The sequence below is a fragment of the Berghia stephanieae genome, chromosome 4 (genome assembly GCF_034508935.2).
Source record: "Berghia stephanieae isolate SIO BIC M18660-M18661 chromosome 4, UCSD_Bste_1.3, whole genome shotgun sequence".
NCBI classification, from domain to species: Eukaryota; Metazoa; Mollusca; class Gastropoda; order Nudibranchia; family Aeolidiidae; genus Berghia; species Berghia stephanieae.
This window is the reverse complement of record NC_088363.1, coordinates 39,950,632-39,973,078: the sequence shown is the minus strand read 5'-3', so window position 1 is coordinate 39,973,078 and position 22,447 is coordinate 39,950,632. Positions and strand designations below refer to the sequence as shown.

Genomic DNA, 22,447 nt, shown 5'->3' with positions numbered 1-22,447 from the left:
GATAACAATTATCGGCACAAAAGTTAAATGTAACTTACGCCCATTGTTTGATAAATCGTCAAAAATAAACAAACACCGATAACGATGATAGGTAGTACCTAAGACCTCTTTAGGTAGATAGGGCATATCATTAAGTGATTTGATTTATACAAATCATTATAGAATATTATCTTAAGTTACTTGCTTTTACAGAGTCATTTTTTGTTTGTTGCCATCTGTCATAAACCTTAGGGTGACGGTAGGTAAGGGGCGGAGTGATTTGATAAACAAATCATAAGAGAATGTTATCTAAAACGACTTGCTTTTAAAGAGACCTTAGTGTAACTGTAACATTGCTGACTGAGTAGAATCGATAAAGAAAGGTAGAAAAGAGGATTTTTTGTTAGTTAGCTTGTCTGTGACTGATATTTTCCATTGGATTATGTGACATCAAAACTTCAGTCAAGTTATAATTTATTTACGCCATTTCAGGTTTGTAGATACTACTTACATACATGCATATTATATTAACCGAATCGAACCGAATATAATGGTCGTGTTTGAACGCCTTTGAGCCCGTGGAGCCGGAGTTTAATCCGGTTTCTATAGCGCGGAACGGACATTAACAATTGCTTACTAATATTTGGACAGGACAAAGTACTTTCCGCCAGATCTAATAACCCAGCTATCCAATCACCGCTGAGTGGACATGAGGGGGGGGGGGGGGGCAGAAAAAGAAAAATCTCGACTGCGCTCGGGATCGATCTCGGTCCCTTTGCGTGTGGAGTGCTATACCAACTGAACTATCGGTGTTACATATATTTATACAATGGAAAAAAAACCCCCGATACACTCAAGTATATTATATTATGGCAACGAATAACACTAATCTCTCTTTGTGAACCATAGAATTAAACGAATTGGGTAAATTCCTTGTTGTGAACAGAATCTAGGGTGCGTCGTCGTCAAAGTATGATTTTACTAAAATTCTGCCGTGCTCTGGAAAAACACATTTTTAGAAAATTGGCCAGAAAACTCGTCCTTCAAATATCGATCGATTTAAACGACCCTCTTGTTAGCAAAAAGTTTTAATCCTGGGGTCTGCGCGCGAATTCCCAGGTTTAAACGTTTTTGTTAAGACGACGGTCATTTAAATATATCGATATTTGAAGGACGAGTTTTCTGGCCAAAATTTTGAATATGTATTTTTCAAGAGTGCGGCAGAATTGTTAAAACCCCCAACAATAATATTACTATCTCATGTTTTCCTCAGAAAATGTCCAGCCCGTCATCACCCCTTTGTTTTTCGTGGAATATGGCAAGCGTGTTTCTCGCCATTCCCATTGTTGTCCTTCAACTCCTGAGTTTTCCACAAACAGCAACATCAGAACCAAACAGCAGCAAGAAGGCACCAAACATTGTCTTTATCTTGGCTGATGACTTGGGTAAGCAATTATTATAAATTATTACACATTACCCACCCCTCAACTAAAACCACCACAAGCAGAACCATGAAGTAGGAACAAGGCATCAAATATTGTCTTTATTTTAGCCGTGGATAATGGGCGAAGTGTGCCGATCAATGTACGAATTTGACGTCCATGAAGCAATTCACTTGGTGACGAACCAGAAGCTAAAGGTTAGCGACGGTATTGCATAAGGAATTGTTCCAAGGCTTGTCTTGGAGGAAAAGACGATTTTCTCAAAGCCTTTTTAAAACTTCCCACAAGTCGTTGACTAGGTATGTTATAATATTAATTATTATGATCATTACATTGTACCCCTCAACCAAAACCATCACAGGCAGAACAAAGGCACTAAATATTGTCTTTATCTTGGTTGATGACTTGGGGAAATATTTATCGAATTATTATAAATCATAACTTATTAGTCCTCAATCAAACCAACCCCAAGCAGAACCAAGGCGTAGCAACGAGGCACGAAACATTATGATTATTTATAATAATGAAATATCAGCCAAGACAAATATAATATATTTTAATCTTGGCTGATATTTTATTATTAATCATGGTGAGCTGCTCTTCAACCAAAACCCCCGCCAGCAGTAACATCAGTAGCAGCTATACTCTGGAAACCCCCCCCCCCCCCCCCCCCCCCCAAAAAAAAAAAAAAAAAAAAAAAAAAAAAAAAAAATAAAACCCAAAAAAAAACCCACCAACAAAAAAAAAAAAAAAAAAAAAAAAAAAAAAAACAAAAAAAAAACAAACAAACAAGCAAACAACAAAAACACGCAATTTGAATTTTGGCCAGAAAACTCCTTCAAATCTTCTTCTTCTTCTTCCAGTGTCATCTCATGGGTTGAGGTCGACTTGAAATGACACGCCAATCTTCCCTGTTGACGGCTTGCTGACTGCATTCGGCTGCCGACAATCCTGTCCATGTCCTCACATCATCTATCCAAATTCTTGCTGGCCTGCCTCTTCCTCTTTTCCCCTCAACTCTACCCTCAAGAATGTCCTTGTTGACAGTTTGATGGCGTCTTAGGTGTCCAAAATACCTTAGTTTTCTTGTTTTTATTACTTTCATTAGGGTCGGTCTGATATCAAGGATGTCACAGACTTCTTGATTTGTTTTCTTTTCTTTCCAACTGATTTTTCCAAGGCGACGGAAAGTCCACATTTCAAAGGCCTCAATTCTTTGCTCTATTTGTTTGTTCAAGGTCCATGTTTCTAAGCCGTAGAGAAGTGCTGAGTGGACATAACATTTGAGTATTCTTATTCTCGTTTTCAAATATCGATCGATTAAAATGACACTTATCTTGTCAAACTTTCTCAAAACTGGGACTTCACGGAATTTTACTACCACTTCACAATTTTGCTCATTTTTAAAATCTTCTTATTGCTAAAAACCATAGCGTTTTCGTTAGAGAGCTTCAATAACTCTGATATCGCGATTACGGCTCTCTTATACAAAAGGGGCGTTTAACTAAGTATTGCATGCAATAGAACATTTTATTAACATGAAAATTTCGTCACATAATGATTAACTGCGGGAAATGAATGGAGCTGTTAATGATGCATTGAACAAATATTATCATCATCATCATCATCATCATCATCATCATCATCATCATCATCATCATCATCATCATCATCATATCAACATCATCATCGTCGTCGTCGTCGTCATCGTCGTCTTCATCATCATCCTCATCCTGCTGTTGATCACGATAATTATTTTTCAGGATGGAATGATATCGGCTTTAACAACCCTGAAATAATCTCTCCACACATCGATGGTCTGGCGAGGTCAGGGGTCATTCTCAATCAATCCTACGTCCAACCACTGTGTTCCCCGTGAGTACTCAATTATAATATGATAGCGTGTTTTATCGTGGTCTAATCAAGCAACATATTGTTTTAATCAGTTTTGCCAGACAACTTTTAATTCAAGTATCAATCTATAAACGTTTATACATCAAGTATCAATCGAGTAGTCGTCCTTCAGAGCCATTTGGCTCATGGAGCCAGGGTTTATTCGGGTTTCTATAGCGTGAAACGGACTATAGCAATTGCTTGCTACCCTTTGAATATGATAATAGTTTATAGGAAATTACTGTCCGCCAGATCGAACAGATCTAACTACCCGGGACGGACCTCGGTCCCTTTGCGTGTGAAGCGAGTGCTCTACCAAATGAGCTATAGGAACCCCATCAATCAATTGAAAAGTCTTTGAACTTGCCAAAAATTCTCATTCTGAGTTGACACGACGTGAACTTGTTTACAGGTCTGAGAACCCAGATTGTTATGGGCTCGTTGTTGTAATGGAAATACTCTCAAATCAAAGCCAAATCTATTCTATTGCAACCTGAATTTAAGCCCATATTTGTCTTTGGTTGGTTATCAGTCCTGCAAATATGTGCACGTTGATCTGTGGCTTTTTTGTATACCGTATTATGGTGTAATGAATCATGGGGATTCTTTCAAGTTTCTGATCTAAGACTTTTATAAATGTTATACGTTTAGGTAAATTACTCACCAATTCAAACGGAAATACAGAAAAAAAAACTGTATTCTGTTAGAAGGAACTTTAGCAATAGCTATTCACTCAACTGATGGTCTAAAACCAGCAACAAATAACCGATTGACGTCAACTTTATGCATTCTATAAGGGTCGTTTTGAAATCTATAGTAAAATATTTTTCTACTAAAATGAAGAAAAAAAATTAAAAAACTAAACAAACCAAAACAATACAAAACAAAAAAAAAAACAAAAAAACAAAAACAAACCCAAACAAACAAACAATTAATATGATCTATTTATTCTCCAGAATGATGAACATAAAATAACTGCAAGTTTCATATTCTTAGCAATGAATTCTATTTTCATCACCTAATAATATTGTAATACCGTTTTGGGACAATGGGTGACAAATGTTTTGCCAGACTATCGCAATGCATTTTGTCGTTTATCCCCAGGTCACGTGCTGCCTTGATGACGGGCGTGTATCCATTCAGGCTTGGAATGCAGGTACGTGGGGTGATTTGAAAGAAAAAAACCCCACAAAAACAAACGAAACAAATATCGAGGCTTATTGGTTAAACAACAAATAAAGGGTACATATTTTTTTCTTCGAAGGGCTTTTAAGAAGAATCGGGTTTAAAGTTGTTTTGCTAACACAATAGCAGATTACATTTTGGTCAAAACAAATGGATACAATTATCAAATTAAATTGAAAAGTTAATGAGCAGGCACTGGTGTAATAATAATAAATAAATTTAATAAATTCCCTTTATTTCTCCTCAAGGGGGAAATTTTTTCTTTAGGGTCTATTCCAAGGGAAGACTGGAATAACACGAGCGTCAGCCGCAGTGCAGCGTCGTAAAGTGTGCTAGGACGATGTGGCTTGCTCAAGGCCACACAACGAGGTACCTTTTGGGGGTACAAAGCAATGACAGATTAAATTTTGGTCAAAACAAATGGATACAATTGTCAAATTTAAAAATTAATGAGCAGGCACTCGTGTCAGATAAAGATCTGAAAAAAAATTGTATGAAACTAAAGTCACTGTTCAGATCTTTTAGGATAAAATTATGATCTCTAAGAAAGGAGTTCTACAGCTGATGTAGGAGTTCAATGAGAAAAAAGCCTCTGGCCTGGACGAGACCTCCGATAAATGTATCAAGCTCTTTGCACAAGATTTTTGTAAAGACTGTAGGTTTAGTTTTCGGTTTGTGACCTCAAGGTCGAAGGTTCGAGTCTCGCTGTGGGGCGAGGCAAAGATGAGACCTCTAGGAAGCTGCTTTTCTCACATTTTCTCACCTTACTCTAAAGAAACACGAATGCCTGGCTGGTAAGAAAGATTTTTCTCCGTCGTAAAAAATTGAGGCAATTCAAGATCATATCAACAGACTATAAACGGTTAAGATTATACACAGTTTTGTGTGTTAATACGTTATATCCGGCTGGTGTAATTGTGAGTATTTTACCCAACGCATAACATTAATATGCAGGTTTTCGTTCAACCCAGGCATCGGTCACATGATTTTATGTTGTCCAACGATCGGATGTAAACACGCCGATTTGATTGTGAAAGCTATAAACATGCCCATTGGTCAAGCTGAACAAAATGACCTATTGTGATGTTGGGTTTGAAGGACGCTTTATTCAATGTAGGTCATTTTGAGCACATTTTGCAATGTGACCAATGACTCGAGCTTATAGTAAAATAGGTTAGCTCGTCCCCATAAATAGATCCTTGCGCTCTACTTGTTCTTTGTTGTTGTAGTTTGGGACTCATCGTAAAGCACTATAACAACATTTAGTTGATATTTTGCTATATATAAAAGCTCAAATTTTTTATGTTTTGACCTACTTGCCTATTAAGGTCTTAAAGCACAAATTCATCACTATTTATTGGAATTATTTTTCATCTAGCACTATGCCATCTTAAATGACCAGGCTACGTGTGTTCCAAGGGACAGATTGTTTTTGTCAGATGTGTTGAAAGCTGCTGGATACGCTACACACATTGTGGGCAAGTAAGTACGAATAGGATTGTCGCAAGGGGCAGTGTTTTTGTCAGATGTGTTGAAAGATGCTGGATACGCTACAGACATTGTAGGCACGAAAGTAAGAATAGGATTGTTCCAAGGGACAAACTGTTTTTACCAGGGCCCAATTTTATGTAAGCGGACTAGACTTAGTTATTTACTAGTCTAGTAAATGACTTGATAGTCTTAAGCCTAAGCGGAGCAAGTGACTAAAATAAATGGACGTTTTCTAATCTCTGACTAGCTAAGCTCTTGCTCAGAAGTGGGCGTTGTAAGGACGGTGATTAATTCCGCTATTTGTGCTGGTAACATCAAGCTCTCTAATACGCAATGGCAGGTACGGTTCCAGCCTTCATACTTTCAACGCAAAAGCGGCTCGGAACATTTCCGGAATTCCAAAAAGCAAGAGTGTAAGAATCGTATATTATACGTCATACAGCTTGTAGGCAAGAAAGTAGGATTGATTGTTCGCTCTGATTGTTCGTGTGCAGAGCAAGCCTACTGTTGTATGAATAAAAAAAAAGGAAAATTGAATTCCAATTAATCATCTACACTTTGGTTCATATTCAATAAAATAAACATAAAACCCCAAACAAACAAATAAATAAACAAACAAAAATGAAAACCCTTAATTCCTAAACATTGGCAGCAGTCAGAGCCGCAACATAAGTAATCCTGATAATGAAATGCAACTATGTGTTCTAGTATATAACACATGCCTTCGGATCGGGCGGAAGGTCCAAGGATCGAGTCCAGCTCTGAGCGGCGCAAAATTGACACATTGGAAAAAGGCTCTTGACTCACATTCTCTCGGGTGTAAAATGAGTACCTGGTCGTTAACAGCGTTGTCTCTGTCGGAAAAAAGAATTGTGATATCACCCAACAGGCGCCATGTCTTGTCCTACGTATGTTGTTGGCGTGGGACCCATTGTACAGCGCTTTGAGCATGTTTGGTGGATAATGCGCTATACAAAAGCTCAAGTAATTTTTTAAAGTTTAAAAAATCGATATGCTTAAAGCAGATTTAAAGTATAGTTGTCAGCTATCGTAATTGTATCTGAATATATCACGGGATATGTGTTGTATATTCTTCCAAAGATAACTTGATTTTTATCAACCCGTTCTGATATAATGCTTGTGACATGCGTGAAAATATAATGATAATAATAACATAAGTGTAGTGCCGATAAGTGAGCTAGGACGACCTGCTCAAGGCCACACAATGCGACGGGGAGACGAAATGATAGTAATAACATAAGTGCAGTGCCGATAAATGACCTAGCCACACAGTGCGACGGGAAGACGAACTCAGTACCTTTTGGGTACGAAGCAAAGACATACCGCTATGTTGTACTACATACCCCTTGTCATTGTTACAAAATAAAATTCCCTTTATTCATCCAATAGGGGAAATTTGTCTCTAGAGTCTATTCCAAGGGAAGACAATAACCCAGGCGTCAGCCGCAGTGCAGCGCCGCATATTGAGCTAGGGCGAGGTGACTTGCTCAAGGCCACACAGGGCAGCGGCGGGTGATCGAACTCGGTACTTTTCGGGTACGAAGCAAGGACCGTACCGCTAAGCCACGCTGCCCCTACACCTAATAAAAAAGAAATAAAGTGAATAGAAAGTGGCATGCCAAGAGACAATAGAGAATAGAAACTTTTGTAGCATTGGGGAGTCGAACCAAAGATCCGAGAGTTACGGCACCTCAGCATGGTCACAAGATAGACGCGATGCAATCTACGCTACCGTTGTTACACATGTAGTCACTGGTCACACTCAATATTGCTTTATTAAAAAAAAAAATTTCTTCCGAATCGGGACATGGAATTTGTGTGTGTGTGTGTGTGTTTGTGTGTGTATGTGTGTGTGTGTGTGTGTGTGCGCGCGCGCGCGTGAAAGAGATAGATAGATAATTATCGAAACAATATTGTAGAAGTTGATCATGATTATACATGAAATATTTTATAAATGGCCACTTTTACCAAAAAGTTGAGCACTTTTATTTCATGGTTTTTGTATATATATATATATATATATTATATATATATATATATATATATATATATATATATATATTTTAGAGAGAGAGAGAGAGAGAGAGAGAGAGAGAGAGAGAGAGAGAGAGAGAAAGAGAGGGAGAATGAGAAAATAGAAAGTTAAGCGAATATTCTGCCGTGCTCTGGAAAAAAAAAACAAAAACACGTAGCCCATTCAATATTTTGGCCAGAAAACTCGTCCATTAAATATCGATCTCATATTGGCAAAAACTCTCAAACCTGGGACTTCGCGATGTCCGAGATTTGAAAGGTTTTCTTAGATCTTTATATCAACTGCTTGTACTTAGGATTGTAACCATTAACTTGTAGCCTGACTCTAGGAATGTATGTTAACGTCATTTATAGGTTTCTGCACCAAGGAAACAAAAACCATCCCATTGGTTGCACTATTGAATGCAACTCACAATTTGCCTACTTTTGGTGGGGGACTTTCGATCTGTCCAACACGTACCCGTTGTGGGAACGAACCGGAAACCGCAGAGCATCTAGTTGAACGGTGTGTTGTGAAGAAGCTTCCGGGTGGGTTTGCGATGGTGCACGAGTGCGGTAAAGAATTTGCGGATTGGGTCGATCTTGAGAAGCTGCTGCCTTCTTTTGGTGGTCTGGTCTTGTGTATTTTGACGTATTTTTAAAATCAGTGTCAGGCTATGAGTTTACGAAGGTTACGGTGTAAATGTGTAGTAAGTGATTAAACCTTGTTATTCCTAGATGGCACCTGGGATTCTGCAACAAGGACTGTACACCAAACAATCGTGGGTTCGATTCCTTTTACGGCTTTTACACAGCCATATAGGACTACTACAACAAGACGACAGGTGTGAGAATGACAATCAATCAAACAGTCCGTCAATCAGTCCAAACGAATTAACCAGTCAATCAATACATTAATCAATAATTCAATCATTCAAAGAGTCAGTCAATCAATCAATTTAAACCAATTATCAGTCCATCAACCAATCAATCCATTGATCAATCAATCAATCAGTTTGTTATCCTGAGGCCTGTTTTTCCGACTTGATCAAAATTGTTTGGGTAGTTTGTTTATATTGTAGGAACTTAAAATTATTGATGAAACGAAAAATAACATTGACGAGATAAATTCATCCCTAAGATAATATGAACCAACCTTGATATTACATAGGAGCAAATAGATTGTTGCCAAAACGCCATGATGATAAAACCTATAAATTGTTGTCTTCATCTTCCAGATGGGGGCTTTGATTTCCGTGACAACGAGAAGGTAGAAAGATCTGGAGCAGGCAACTACTCTACGGTATGCTGTTTTAAGTCGTACCTTAAGCAATGACTTGGGTTTTCAATAACAATATCATGTATTTACAATGACAAATTAAATGACGAATATAACTATTTCATTACGGCTTTGGATGTATGATTACATTTTTGAACTCCTTTCCGACATTTGAGAGAGTTTATTTACCTAATTTAGCAAAATAACCAAAATCTAGAGATGCCTAAATGAGTCAATAAAATGTATATTAAAATAAAGGGAATAAAATGTAATCTTTAATAATACCTCTCTCTCTCTCTCATTTCTCTCTCTCTCTCTCTCTCTCTCTCTCTCTCTCTCTCTCTCTCTCTCTCTCTCTATCCCCTTCCCTTGCACGAACACACTCTCTCTCTCTCTCTCAGACATACATACATACACACATACATTGTTACCTATAATGTTTTAACTATAATGCCTATGCAATATAACATATTTCATTTTCTTGTTTACCTGAAGAAGGCCAAAGGCCCAAACGTCATTTACTCTGTTTTATATATTTTATAAGAGTCATTTTTACTCCCTTTATTTTACTATATACTTTAGCAAATTTTACCAACACGATTCTATCGCTGGTTTATTTATTATATCGAATTCCCTTCCAGACAATTTTGGAAATCATGACAGTTATGAAAAATTACTTGTCAGTGAGACAAATGTTGGTGTCTATCCGAACACCACCCCACACTACACACATGTTGGTGTCTATCTTCAATGCAAAGGCTGCAATCACCACCCCACACTACACACATGTTGGTGTCTATCTTCAATACGAAGGCTGCAATCGCCACCCCACACTACACACATGTTGGTGTCTATCTTCAATGCGAAGGCTGCAATCACCACCCCACACTACACACATGTTGGTGTCCATCTTCAATGCGAAGGCTGCAAACACCACCCCACACTACACGCATGTTGGTGTCTGTCAAACACCACCCCACACTACACAAATGTTGGTGTCTATCTTCAATGCGAAGGCTGCAAACACCACCCCACACTACACACATGTTGGTGTCTATCTTCAATGCGAAGGCTGAAAACACCACCCCACACTACACAAATGTTGGTGTCTATCTTCAATGCGAAGGCTGAAAACACCACCCCACACTACACACATGTTGGTGTCTATCTTCAATATGAAGGCTGCAAACACCACCCCACACTACACATATGTTGGCGTCTGTCAAACACCACCCCACACTACACAAATGTTGGTGCTATCTTCAATGCGAAGGTTGCAAACACCACCCCACACTACACAAATGTTGGTGTCTATCTTCAATGCGAAGGCTGCAAACACCACCCCACACTACACAAATGTTGGCGTCTGTCAAACACCACCCCACACTACACAAATGTTGGTGTCTATCTTCAATGCGAAGGTTGCAAACACCACCCCACACTACACAAATGTTGGTGTCTATCTTCAATGCGAAGGTTGCAAACACCACCCCACACTACACAAATGTTGGTGTCTATCTTCAATGCGAAGGCTGCAAACACCACCCCACACTACACATATGTTGGCGTCTGTCAAACACCACCCCACACTACACAAATGTTGGTGTCTATCTTCAATGCGAAGGTTGCAAACACCACCCCACACTACACACATGTTGGTATCTATCTTTAATGCGAAGGCTGCAAACACCACCCCACACTACACACCTATCTTCAAAGTGAAGGCTGCAAACACCACCCCACACTACTCAAATTTTGGTGTCTATCTTCAATGCGAAGGCTGCAAACACCACCCCACACTCCACAAATGTTGGTGTCTATCTTCAATGCGAAGGCTGCAAACACCAGCCCACACTACACACCTATCTTCAATGTGAAGGCTGCAAACACCACCCCACACTACACAAATTTTGGTGTCTATCTTCAATGCGAAGGCTGCAAACACCACCCCACACTACACACATGTTGGTGTCTATCTTCAATGTGAAGGCTGCAAACACCACCCCACACTACACACATGTTGGTGTCTATCTTCAACGTGAAGGCTGCAATCACCACCCCAACACTACACAAATGTTGGTGTCTATCTTCAATGTGAAGGTTACAAACACCACCCCACACTACACACATGTTGGTGTCTATCTTCAATGTGAAGGTTACAAACACCACCCCACACGACACACATGTTGGTGTCTATCTTCAATGTGAAGGTTAAAAACATCACCCCACACTACACAGATGTTGGTGTCTATCTTCAATGTGAAGGTTACAAACACCACCCCACACGACACAAATGTTGGCGTCTGTCAAACACCACCCCACACTAAACACCTGTTGGTGTCTATCTTCAATGCGAAGGCTGCAAAAGCATGGATTGTACTGGATTAGTTATCTATTCCTAATATTTATCCTCCGGGTTTGATAACTGCTCGGCACATAGTTGAGTCCTTGGAAAAGGCTTTTTACTCACATTCTCTCACTGTACTCAGGTGTATAATGAGTATCTGGCCATTAACGTTGTCAATGTCCAAAAAAAATTGTAATATCGCCTAATAGGCGTCATGTCCCGTCCTGCATGTTAAGTGTTGCTGCCTGCCAGGGACCCCTTGTAAAGTGCTTTGAGCACGTTTAGTGGATATTGCGCTATATAAAAGCTCAATTTAAAAAATGTATAAACTATATCAATAAAAATGTGCATTTTTCATGTCATTCTATTTTTAAAAATCTTCAATAATGGCCTAGATAAGTTTGAATGTACACTTTATTTTTTATTTTCTATCTTAAAAAAAAAAGAAAAATTCATTTTTACAATACTTCGAATTCTCATCGTTATATCCCCTATCCAGTATCAATACAGGGAGAGAATACGAAAGATTATTGACGACCACGATACCAACAAGCTTCTATTTATGTATCTATCCTTCCAGAATGTTCACCAACCTTTAGAGGTAAAGGTAGTTAAACATTATACAAGCCTCAAATAAATTTCTACTCAAAAATTACTAAGACTTACATGTTTTGGATATGATAGATAACGCTGGCAAGACGCCGCGTGCTGCCTCAAGTAAAAATCAATATATAGTACAGTGTTATGATATTCTTATCAAAATATGAATGAATTCCTTGTGATGAATAAACAACCGTGCGGCTTTGTGGTCTTGTGGTATGACACTCGCTTTCGGATCGGAAGGTCCTGGGTTCGAGCCTCGCTCGGTGCATAGTTGAGTCCTTGGAGAAGGCTCTTTACTCACATTCTCTCACCGTACTCAGGTGTAAAATGAGTACCTGGCCGTTAAATGCGTTGTCTCTGTCAGAAAAAAAAGTAATATCGCCTAACAGGCGTCATGTTTCGTTCTACATATTACGTGTTGTTGTTGGCCAGGCACCCCTTGTAAAGCGCGTTGAGCACATTGAGTGGATTTTGCGCTATAAAAAAATAGCTCAAAGCTCAAACCGCCAAAACAAGAGCGTTACGTTACGAAGGGATAGCTTCATATTATTTGGGAGCACTTTGTTTAATAAAAAGCTGGGCATTTGGTGTTTACGTGTTTACGTGCGTCTATGTGGTCTTGTGGTATGACTCACTTTCAGATCGGAAGGTCCTGGGTTAGAGGGTGGCCTTCGTAAAGTTATGGCCTGATACTGACCAAAAATGACGTCAAAATGCCAGTCTTTTGCCACAAAAGAAAACAAATCGTGAGTTGTATTCAATAGTTCAGCCAATGAAATAACTTGTTTCCATGAGCTCTACTAACAACAACTCACTAGACGGTGCAAAAACCAAATAATGACGTCAAACTGCCAGTCCTTTTGGATTTCAGTATCAGGCTATTACATAACGATGGCTACGGTTAGAGCCTCGCTCGGCGCATAGTTGAGTCCTTGGAGACGGCTCTTTACTCACATTCTCTCACCTTACTCAGGTGTAAAATGATTACCTGGCCGTTAACAGCGTTGTCTGTCGAAACAATTTTTTAATATCGCCTAACAAGCGTCATGTCTTTTTCTAAATGTTACGTGTTGCTGTTGGTCAGGGACATTTTGTAAAGCGCATTGAGCATGTTTAGTCGATATTGCGCTATATAAAAAGATAAAAAAGCTCCTGATTAATAAAAAGGTGGTCATTTGATATTTACGTAATACCTACAACTTACGGCGTGTGTTGTGAAAGGTTGTGTGAAACGTGCGTAATGCTGAGACACTGTTGGTGTTGCATGTCTTCGATAGTCTAGGATTCTCGAAACATTTAATTTCGTTCTCTCTTTTTTATTTTAACTGGATAACTTTGATATGTTTAGATTATAGTTTCAAACAGAAAAATTGTAAAAAAAAAACAAAACAAACATTGATAGCACCTTATAGGCGTAATGTATTGTCCTACATGTACATTTTTGCTGTTGTCTTGAGCACATTTAGCAGATATCACGCTTTGTAAAAACTCGTTATTAGAAAAAAAGGTCTGCTATGTGTGAATTGAAATTCAACTAGATAAGTGATCCTGACCGACATGCACCCATTTGCAGGTCTGATCATCCAAATGTTGAGGGCTCATGGTTGTAATAAATTACTCTGTAACCAGCGCAACATAATTTTCATTACATAATTGTTAAACAAAAAAGTCATAATTCTGTTGGCAATGAGGCCTGTACACGTCAGTATTTACACATTAATATCCTTTATTGATATTAGGTTTTATTCGACATGCACATATTTCCAAGCCTAATAACCCAATTCCTTATGGGCTCATTATTTTAATGGAGATCTAAAAAAAAACAACATTAAAACAATGTTAAAGTAGGCCCATAACTGGGTTCGGATGTCAGACCTGCACAACGGTTTTATTGCTTAAATGTCTTCTCTCCAAAGTATCAAACCACCATTTTTAATATTTAAAATTTGCGCTTGACCGTTATCAAAATTAAATATACGTATACTATGTATCATTAAGGTACCAGAAAAATATTCGGACTTGTACCCAGATGTGCAAGACAAAAAGAGGAAAATTCATAATGGTGAGTCATTCATTCATTTTACTTTGGTCACATTGAGTTATTTCTCTGTCGTACTTGAAACAAACCGTATTGAAAATATTCGGACTTGTACCCAGATGTGCAAGACAAAAAGAGGAAAATTCAAAATGGTGAGTCATTCATTCATTTTACTTTGGTCACATTGAGTTATTTCTCTGTCGTACTCTGAAAAACAAAAACACGTATTGAAAATTTTGGCAAGAAAACGTATCCTTCAAATATCGATCGTTTAAAATGGCCATCGGGGGGTCCTGATAGTTCAGTTGATAGAGCACTCGCTTCACAAGCAAAAGGACCAAGATCGATTCCGTGTGCAGTCAAGATTTTTTCTGACCTCCCTGTCCACTCAGCTGAGTCTATTAGATTTGGCGGAAAGTACTTTGCGATAGACTAGAGTCCTAACCATAGAAAAGCAAGTAGTTGCTATTGTCCGTTTCACGCTATAGAAACGGGATAAACTCCGGCTCTAGGAGCGCAATGGCTCTGAAAAACTACTTAAAAAGACCCTCATCTTGGCAAAAGCTCTCAAATCTGGGATTTCTTTGAAAACTTTCTGAAATCTCCGGATTTGAGAGTTTTTGACAAGCGGAAGGCCAGTTTAATCTATTGATATTTTGAAAGACAAGTTTTCTGGCCAAAATTTCAACAACAAAAGTTGGTTTGTATTTTTTTCAGAGAGAGGAATTAAATCTCCTTTCCAGAGTTATAATAATATTATTTTTCTCTATCTCTTGGTCCACAAGGCATGGTGACCGATCTAGATGATGCCGTAGGGGACTTGGTGACTTCTCTCAAGACGAAAGGGTTGTATGACAAGACACTCATTGTATTTTCTGTTGATGTAAGTATAGATAGTGTGCGTTTGGCTAAAAAAAAACTCACAACAATACCATCCAGAAGTATAACGGACCAACACACAAAACCAAACATTTATAGTCGGGTTCATACCATTTAGTGAGAATTACCCTTAAAGGTGGATGGCAAAAAGCAATAACAAAGACATGAGTGACGTGAACTTCGTTCTATCTATAGATAGTGTGCGTTTTGCTAAGAAACTCACAACATTGCAATCCGGAAGTATAACGGACCAACACACAAAACTATGTGTAAACGTTTATAGACTGGTTACAGTTTAATGAGAATTACTCATAAAGGTGGGTGGCAAAAAGCAATAACAACGACCTGAGTGACGTCAACTTCATACTATATGTACAAGGAATGGTAGTTTGACTTTATAAATTCTGGTTCGCCCCGACATAATACCATTTGTTGCCTGTTAGATACATTTATTTTACAAGTGCTCTTGGAATATCTTAAAGTACTTATTACCAATACTCATTCAAATCTGAGTCGAGTGAGATCATGCATGTAAAGTGCTTTACCATATCGTTTGTTTATTTTTGAATTTAACAATATACCTTTAATTTTAGTCTCTTTTCCAATTATTTTGAAATATTATACATTTCAGAATGGAGGGATGGTGCCGTTCGCAGGCAGCAATTATCCTCTAAGGGGCAGCAAGCTCAGCATATTTGAAGGCGGTACCAGGGCAGCAGCTTTTGTTCATGGACCCATGTTCAACGAGACAGGAGTCAAATATGACGGGTGAGCGTGGCAAGAGGAGGAGTGTCTGCCCATAGGTTACATTATATTATTGAATTATCAGGTGGCATATAATTTTAGCAGTGGCGGTCCCGATAACTCAGTTGGTAGAGCACTCGCTTCACATGCAAAGGGACCGAGATCGATTCCGGGTGCAATCGAGATTTTTTTCTGACCCATCTGTTCACCTAGCAGTGAATGAGTAGCGAAGTCAGTTAGTACTCTGCGATAAACTAGCGTCCTATCCAAAGGATAGCAAGCAATTGTTATTTTCCGTTTCACGCTGTAGAAACCGGGATAAGCTCCGGCTCCATGGGCCGAAGGGCTTTGAAGGATATTTTAGCGGCAGGATACATGGGCATATTTTTATGATTTCGAGGCTTAAAAGAGTGAGGATGAATGATCTTTATTGACGATAGGATATATTTAGGCCATGAATCATAATGCCCTCCATCATGACAGTTTTTGCCCTTTTTCCTGAACAAAATGACTTCATTCTTGTTGTCATTGAACTTGTAAATTCAGAATAACAAAAAACATATCTTTCCGATTTGTCGAGACAAATACCTTTACCATTTTGAGTATCTATGCTAATATTACTTTTTCCAACACAGATTGATGCACATCGTCGACTGGTTTCCAACACTTGCAGAGGCGGCAGGAGCTACATACAACGGTAAGGCAATGGTCATCCAACTTTTTCTTATCATCATCATCATCATCATCATCATCATCATCATCATCATCATCATCATCATCATCATCATCATCATCATCATCATCGTCGTCGTCGTCGTCGTCGTCATCACCATTATTATCATCAATATCAATATTGTTATCATTACTATAAGCAGCATTCTAATTGACACGGAAATTGACATGGTATAATAGGTAGCCTAGGAATCCGAACCCATTAAGTGCAAGTGAATCAGAAATGATTACCGACCCTTTTTTATTCAATGTTGTTTGTAAAATAGTAAGCGTTAGTCATAACATTTCACAGACAATGTATTCGATTTTAGCCCAAATTCATACATCTCACCCATTTTAACCAAGAGGGCAATGCTAGCAATGCTTTTACAATGTATTCGATTTGAGCGCAAATTCATACATCTTCCCCATTTTAACCAAGAGGGCAATGGTATGAGCTGTCCGGATCCCACGGGATAATTTAAAACATACTTACATAATGTTACATGTTTCTGACACTATGGTCATGTCATGTCAAAAATGATCTTACCAGCTCTAAATTCCACGCGGCTTCGTGGTTCTCTGGTTTGACCCTCACCTTCCGATCCCCATGTCCTGATCTGGTAGAACACAGTTACTGTTGAATTCTTGGGAAAAGGCTCTTAACTCACATTCTCTCACAGTACTCAGGTGTAAAATGAGCACTTAGTCGGTGACAGCGCTGCCTCTGTCAAATAAAAAAAAAATATATTATCACTTTACAGTTGGTATGTCTCGTCCTACATGTTATCTGTTGCTAATTGCATGCAGAAATATCTAATTGAAAATGATTAAAATTCGTAGTTTTTAGGAGACAAAAATTGTAGTCGCTATAGTTAACTCTACAGATTAACAATTTGCCCTCACAATGGTGAAATAAAAACTTCAAAATTCTTTAAATTGCGCTCTCTGAAATTAAATTTAATTTTCAATGACTTTCAAAGACTGAGACGCTCTTGAAGTTCTGAAATTGGAGCCAAAATTTCGTAATTCTACGAATGTTTTGTAGTAATAGGCAGGTCTTTGCTTGGGACTCCCAGAAAAGCTCTTTGAGCACATTGATTTAGTGAATATCACTCTATAGATAGTTCGAAGTTGACGTCACTCAGGTCTTTGTTATTGTTTTTTGCCATCCGCGTTTATGAGTAATTCTCACTAAACTGTATCGTCCAGACTATGAAAGTTCATGGTTACACAGTGTTTTGTGTGTTACTCCGTTTTACTTCCGGATGGCAATGTTATGAGCTTCTCAGCCAAGCGCATATTATCTATATAAATGCTCAACTTTTTCATTCCTTATCTCTTCCCATACAAAAATAACTTCTCATCCCAACAGCAACAGACCAGGACGGAGTGAGTCAGTGGAAGTCTCTGCTTGATTTCACTATGCCCTCCAAGCGTGAGGAGGTTGTCTACAACATCGATGACTCTGTCTCTCCAGTTCAGGGGAAAGCCGCCATACGGTATATATCCGACGAGTACTTAATATTTTGGGGTCTCGATAGCTCATTAGGTAGAGCACTAGCCTCACACGTAAAGAAACCGAGTTCAATCCCGGATGAAGTTGAGATTTTGTTCTGCCCCCCCCCCCCTCCATCCCCACTTTTATACACCCAAAAGTGATTAGGTAGCTGGGTCTATTAGATCTGACGGAAAGTACTTTGCGATAAGATAGCGTCCTATCCAAAGGATAGCAAGTAACTGCTGTGGTCCGTTTCACGCTATAGAAAGCGGGATAAACTCCATGGACTACTTTAAAAAATGATTTACAAGTCTGACAACACAAAACTGTTTTTATCTCAGTGTTGTCATGGAAATCTACTACCAATTCATCACAAACTTTTCTTCGCCAAAGTCCCGGGTTTTAGAGTTTTTGCCAAGATGAGAGCAATTTAAATTGATTGGTATTTGAAGGACGAGTTTTCTGGCTCAAACTTTTTAATATGTGTTTTTCCAGAGTACGGCAGTATTGACCAATACAAAAATGTTGAAACATATCATGAAATATCAGGCCTGCCCAGTTTATATATTTTCTAAAATCTTCTTTATTGTTCACCTTTAAACTTCAAATCAGTAAACTGAGATTTTAAATAGAGCAATATCCACTAAACGTGCAAAAAAGCGCTTTACAAGGGATCCCTCCTGGCCAACAACAACATAATTTAACATTTAGGACGGCATGAATGACGCCTGGTATTACAATTTTTTTTCGGACAAAGACAACGCTGTTAACGGTCATGTACTCATTTTACACCTGAGTCAAGTGAGAGAAGACCTCAACGATGCGCCGAGCGAGGATCGAACCCAGGACTATTCGATCCGAAAGCGAAGTTATACCACTAGACCACATAGCCGCACATAGTAATCTTTACAAAGATAATTTAATCAATTTTCATGATTTTGAAGCCTTATAGATTCCAATGCTGGGCAGGAGGTCACGTTGTGTCTTCTATCCCCTATATATTATTTGTTTTTCGAGTTGCTTTCTGTAACGGGATTACTTTGTTTTTTTCTAACCCTGGCCGGAGTCCTTGACAAGGAGGAAAACAGTTAAATGTTATAGTTCAGGAGATGATACTTTTTCCTTGTAAATCACATCTCTGTTATGTACTGTTACTGTTACATTTTGTTTTGTTTAAACATATTATGGTCTGCAACAACTGATTATTCCCCTTAGTGGGATCCCGTGCTTGTGTGTGGATGAGACTCTTAGTGATCTCAAACAAAGTACATTGATGGTGTTCTCAATGAATCTACACCTGTTCCCCAATTGAACCGTTCCTCTTTGAATTACTTCCTCTTGTGTGCTTTAAACAGTAAATCTATAACTTTTTTGACTATCCCAATTTCTTCCCTTTTAATGGCGCTGGAATGAGCTAGAAGCGCCGCAAGCGCCGTAGGACCCTTCGACCCCTCAAACATACAGCTGGACATTAACTTAGAGATCATTGTTTTACTCTTTCAAGACAGTGCGTTTTGGCCTATCACAGAGTTTTTAATTTACTTCTTCAGTATCAATCCTAGTTACCCATCAACATAAGTGAAGAAATAAACTTAGACGATTATTATTTTATATAATGTTTTTCTCTTTCGTATTGAAATGTTGCCTTCAATTGACAGTATTTGATAATCAGTTAATTTATTCAATCATATATTTATCTATTCATTCATTTATTCATTTAATCATCCATTCATTAATACACAAATTGCTCTTTTTATAAATGAAATTGAATTATTACTTTAATTCAAACTTGGTTAATGGAGAGTGCTCGGTACATTGTAGCAAATAAAATAAAATGTTGTTCTCGCCCCCCCCCCCCTTTCCCCCTCCCCGCAACCCACCCTCTCCCTCTAACGCTCTCAACTAGCCTGATTAACATTTTTGAAATATTGAGAAAATCTTCTTTCAGTATTGGAGATTACAAGTTGATAGATGGATTCCCTGGCCTTTTCCCGGATTGGTACGAGCCATCACAATACCACGATAGATGGGGCAATGTTGTAGACAGAGTGGAGCAAGCCGACGCAGTGCAGATCCCAGAGTCAATGCGTTCCCTTGAAAACTACAAAGCTTTATTTAATCTGAAAGGTAAATAAATAAATCCTTCTTCTTCTTCTTCTTCTTCTTCTTCTTCTTCTTCTTCTTCTTCTTCTTCGCATAGCATATATACTGGGATAAATCTCTCTTTTGTCGTATCTTTTATCGCGGTCTCATACTATATAATTTATCTCACCAGATGACCCTAACGAGCATATCAACTTGTACGACAAACACCCTGACATCGTAAAGCGATTGGAGTCCAGTTTACAAGAACACCGTAAAAGGTCGATTCCTGCCAACTTTCCTTTGCCCGATCCTAGTTCGGATCCAAACCATTATGAAGGTGCTTGGTCGCCTGGGTGGTGTTAAAAGGACCAAGACATTTGACGTTTTAAAGTAGATTTATTGTTTTGTTGTAGATTTATTGTGCGGCTATGTGGTCTAGTGTTATGACACTCGCTTTCAGATTCGCTTGGCGCATAGTTGAGTCCTTGGAAAAGGCTCTTGACTCACATTCTCTCACCGTCATCAGGTGTAAAATGAGTACCTGGCCATTAACAGCGTTGTCTTTGTCGGAAAATAATTGTAATATCGTCTAAAGGCGTCATCTCTCGTTCTATATGTTATGTGTCGCTGTTGGTCAGGGACACCGAGTAAAGCGCTTTGGGCACGTTTAGTGGATATTGCGCTATATAAAGACTCTTTTTTATATATACAACGTGCACATATTTACAGGTCTGGTAACAGAACGCAATCCTGGGTGCGGTTCCTGACCTCCAATGGTGGGCAGGAGGTCACACTATGTCTTCTAGCCCCTTATATCTGTTTTCCGAGTTGCTTTCTGTTTTCGTCTTGGAATGGGATTACATAGTTTTGTCCCAGCCATGGCTTGAGTCCTTGAATAGGAGGGAAACAGTCAAATGTATGTTTTGGGAGATGATATTTTTTCCCTTGTAAATCATCTCTTTCTTATGTATTTTAGTTATTTATTCTAAAAAACATTTGAGTGTGTTCCTCTCAGTGGGATCCTATGCTTGTGTCTGAACGAGACTTTAAGGTGATCTCAAACTAAGTACATTGATAGTGTGCTCTTGGAATCTGCATCTGTTCCATATTTGAACCCAATTTCCTTTGTCTTACTTTTTCTTGGGTGATTTGATTGAAAATCTAGAATATTTTGAATATTCTATTTGCTTCCTTTTACTGGCGCTGATATGACCTAAATGTGTCCCAAGGGCCGTAAAACCCTTAAAACAACAAACAGAGCTAAATCATGGGCTTGATTTAACATGTTGTAATGGACAATATTTTGCAGTGGTTATTATTTCCATTACAACAATGTGTCCATAACACTTTAGGTTATCAGACGTTGAGTTTATATCATATTCTTTTATTGCCAGCAAATGTCGTTGAAGCGCCGAGCGTCAATGCTTTCAAGAATAGATTAGATGCTGTGATGGAAAATTATATGCATAGTGTAGAAGTGCCTCCCACCCAAAATAGCTATTATCAAAAGATCAGTAGAAATAGTGTAGTGTAGGCTAGCCCCTGATCACAAGATCAGGTAGGGAAATGCATTAGATCAGTTGTGAACAAGACATTCAGTGACTGGAAAGGCTCGGCGATAGGCCAGTGGCCTAATCAAGCGACGTCGATACCTTCTATTCTATTCTATTGTTTTTTTTATTATATTCAATGTCATTAAAGTATACATTATAACGCTGTTCAACCCCTTTCCCTATTTTTCGTACCCAAACTCTTCCATTTTCTTTCACAAATTTGTCAGATTTTCTTCGCAATGCCAAGACTCAGACAGCCTCCAACGGCTCTCCACTTTATCTCAAGACTGCCCCATTTAGCAAAAAAAAAAAAAAAACAAACAAAAAAAAAACAAAAAAAAAACAACATTTCTTTATTTTGATTTTGCTTAGAAAAGTTTTGCCTCAAATTTCAATCGATTCAAATTATCTTTTACTTGTCAAAAAGCTTCGAACCATAAAATTCAAAGAGATAAACAAATATTAACATAATATCCTTCGAAAAGAGTAAAATATACCCAAAAAAAAAACACGCAACGAGTCGGACTCAAAACCCGTCTTCAGCCAATAACGAAAACAATAAAACAGTTATTCATCATTTAAAATCCAGACAGACAACAGAAAATGTTATAGCACGTCGTGTCAACGAGTAAAATGATCTCGAAAATCTATTGACGGTAGTAGTCCCACTTTCTTCTTTGTGT

The 22,447-nt window shown here is 38.4% G+C and overlaps 1 pseudogene across 1 annotated transcript; it reads left to right on the top strand.

Moving 5' to 3' along the window:
• The first annotated feature begins 331 nt into the window (after positions 1–331).
• On the top strand, positions 332–21,927 carry LOC144971770 (arylsulfatase B-like; annotated as a pseudogene). Its single transcript, XR_013645181.1, has 15 exons — positions 332–471; positions 1,253–1,424; positions 3,185–3,296; positions 4,419–4,470; positions 5,878–5,981; positions 8,763–8,869; positions 9,263–9,327; positions 12,150–12,251; positions 14,252–14,315; positions 15,077–15,174; positions 15,802–15,938; positions 16,550–16,611; positions 18,001–18,127; positions 20,075–20,253; positions 20,402–21,927. The product of XR_013645181.1 is annotated as an arylsulfatase B-like (transcript).
• Positions 21,928–22,447: the final 520 nt, after the last annotated feature.